Genomic DNA, 3,480 nt, shown 5'->3' with positions numbered 1-3,480 from the left:
GACTGTGGCAGGAGCGGGGCGGGAGCGGGAACTGCAGCAGGAGCGGGCGGGGACTCGTCACCGCCTCTCGGCCCCGCGACGGGAATCGAAACCGAAGGCGCGGGCGGGGCCGGCGGCTCGGGCCGCGCTGGGCGCAGGGGTCTGCCCGGCCCGGAGGCCGCCTTGGCTGGGCATCACGCGGGAAATAAATAATGCAAGAAGTGACTGAAGGGACTGTGAGGTTTCCTCGTTGTTCTCGCGGGGTGGTTTGGGTTGGAAAGGTCTTAAAGGCCGTCTCCGCTGGGCAGAGTCACTTTGCACTAGACCAGGTTGCTCCACGCGCATCCAGCCTGGCCTGGAGCACTTCCGAGATGAGGCAGCCTCGCCTAACCTTTCCTCACCTTGCTAACTTTTGCTCTCTCCACACTAGCAGGAGCATTGAGCATATAATGCAGGATGAAACACATAACATACACAAATAACCCTAGTATTTATGTAGCAATGCCATTACTTTTCTTTCTTCCCGACTGGCCGAGAGCTGCTGATCGGCGCTGGTTGCAGCAGAGTGTCCTGGCAGGGCTCTGAAGCCGTGCTGGTTTTGGCTGGGGTAGGGTTCATTTTCTTCAAGTGGCTGCGGTGGGGCCGTGTTTTGGATTTGTCCTGAACACAGGAATGATAATAGAGATGTTTTTGTTATTGCTGAGCAGGGCTTGCACAGAGCCAAGGTCTTTTCTCCTCCTTGTACTGCCGCGCTGGGGAGGGGGCTGGGATGTGTGGGAAGCTGAGGGAGGGGGCAGGGGGCAGGAGGAGGAAGGTTGAGACATTTGGAGTTTGTCTTCCCAAGACACATTGATGGAGGATGCGGCCCTGTTCTCATTGTGATAAACATTAACTATTTTTTGTTCACTGAAGATCAAATAACTCAAGATAACAAGAAGTTACTATGTCACTATCTAAGCTGATAGGCAAACAGACCCTTGCTCATTCCTTCTCTACTTGCTTAATCAGCTTTAAGTTTCAGGAATTCCAGCTTACAACTACAGCCTTCATCTCTGTGACCACCGAGAGACAGAAAGAGACCCTCCCAGCAACACGTCACACATACATCATCGGAGGAAAGAAGCAAGATAAAAGCAAGACTGAAAAATCTACCAATTCACGGCAGTTGGTGGAGCGAGACTCCCCTGCCGTCCAGCGCTGTATTTGCCTTTGCTTTGCCTGCTGTAATGTAATAAATTCCTATTAGAACTTTTCTTTGTGTTCATAGTCTATTACAATTTGGTGCCGTGACTCGGATCCACCTGCAAGATAGGACTTTTGGTTCTGCCTGGGGGGCGCCCCGCCGATCTGTCGGCGGCCCTGGTAGACCCGATTCCTGTCTCGGTTGGACCGACGAACCTAAATTCAAAGCATTAGGCAAAGGAAGCCGGCAGACCCTATAAACTTTGTGCACAAAGGTCCGGACGAAGACGCAAGACGCGTGAGTATCTGTGTGGAAGATTCCGTTCGGTCTGGGTCGGGTATCCTGGAGTGCTGCGAGTGTGTGTGTGAGTGAGAGGAGAACCGGCAGCTCGGATTTTCCAAGTGATTGTGGACCCTCAGTAGTGCGGTTCTCATTGCCCGAGAGGGCGTGAGCCACGAACAAGGGGAAGCGAGTGATTTCCGCACCACGCTTGTGTGAGGGCACTCCAGAAGATGGGACAGGGGAAGAGCAGGCCCTCTACTCCCATAAAACAGATAGCCCACTGGGGTTCATATTAGACAATTGGAAACATTACCCTAACACAGGGGGTAAAGATAAAGCTAAAATGATCCATTATTGTGTGGTAGTATGGAGTGGAAAGGAGATTTCCTGGAATATTTTTTTGCCTATTTTTGGATCATCGGAAGATTGGGTGAGGCAAAAACTCAACTTGTGGGTAAACACTAAAATTCCTTTTAGTCAGGAAGAAAGTGAATATGCTAATGTATAGGTTACAAGACCTGGGGGTGAAGTGCTCCTGTTTCCCCTCAAAGAGGGAGGACGAAAGAAAGACAGGAGTAAAGAGGAAGAAGCCTTACTAATCCCACCTCCTTACATACCCCCTCAGAACCCCCAGATTCCGGATGCACCTCCAATGGAGCCTCATGAAGCAGGGAGTAATCCCGAGCCCCCCGAGGAAGTGCAGGGACCCATAACCCGAGGTCGGGCTAGACAGCATAACCTATATCCCCTAAGAGAAATGCCTGTGGGGGGGGGCCAGGGACCTCACCCAGCGATAGGGTTTGTTTCAGTACCTTTGAGTTCTGGGGATGTTCGGGAATTTAAGAGGGAGATGGGGAGCCTCCTGGAAGATCCTTTGGGGGTGGCCGAGAGACTAGACCAATTTTTGGGACCCAGTATTTATACTTGGGGTGAGTTGCAAGCCATATTGAATATTCTCTTCACGGCCGAGGAAAGAAATATGATTAGACGAGCGGGGATGCGGCTATGGGATTCGCAACATGCACAAGGACCCTTAGCAGACACCAAGTGGCCTTTGCAGGATCCCAATTGGAATCATCAGCAGCAGGATCACAGAATCAATATGCAGGATCTGAGGGGGATAATAGTACAGGGGATCCGGGAAGCGGTGCCTAGGGGGCAGAACATCAACAAAACATTTAATGAGAGACAGAAAAAGGAGGAGACACCTACGGATTAGCTAGAACGCTTGAGAAAAAAAACCTGCAGATGTACTCGGGCTTAGATCCTGAGACACCGTTAGGGCAAGCACTACTAAAAACACAATTTGTAGCTAAATCGTGGGAAGATATCAGAAAGAAGTTAGAAAAATTAGATAATTAGCAAGATAGAGACCTAAATGAGCTATTGAAGGAAGCACAGAAGGTATATGTGAGAAGAGATGAAGAGAGTCACAAGAGACAAGTAAGAATGATAGTGGCAGCAGTAAGGGAGACTAGGAGAATTGATGCCCCTCCCAAAACAAGTCAAGTGGCCCAGAGAAATGGGGGAGGGGTTCTCCGGGTAGAGAAAAAGGATGGAGGCGTATGTTTCTACTGTGGGAATGAAGGACACTTTCGGAGAAACTGCAGGAAGCGGCTGAGGGATGAGAGAGTCTTCAAAGAGGACTGAAGGAGTCAGGGGCTTCATTTGCTGGGGACACGGAAACATCAGGAGCCCTTGATAAAATTAAAAATAGGTCCTCAGCAGCAGGAATTTGAGTTTTTAGTAGATACTGGAGCTGAGCGATCGACAGTCCAGGTACTACCGAAGGGATGTAAGATATCAAAAGAAACTGCTCAAGTGGTAGGGGCGAAGGGGGAGCCCTTTGAAGTCCCTGTTATTAAGAATGTACTGGTGGAATCGAGGTCCAAAATAGGAATAGGAACCTTCTGCTAGTACCAGAAGCAGATTATAATTTGTTAGGGAGAGACTTAATTATAGAAATGGGTATTAATATAAAAGTAGTAAATGAGGAAATCAAAATAAAACTCTGTCCCTTGAGGGTAGAGGATGAG

The sequence above is a fragment of the Hirundo rustica genome, chromosome 4 (assembly GCF_015227805.2).
Source record: "Hirundo rustica isolate bHirRus1 chromosome 4, bHirRus1.pri.v3, whole genome shotgun sequence".
Taxonomy (NCBI): domain Eukaryota; kingdom Metazoa; phylum Chordata; class Aves; order Passeriformes; family Hirundinidae; genus Hirundo; species Hirundo rustica.
The sequence above is the reverse complement of the archived record's forward strand: the minus strand, read 5'-3'. Positions refer to the sequence as shown.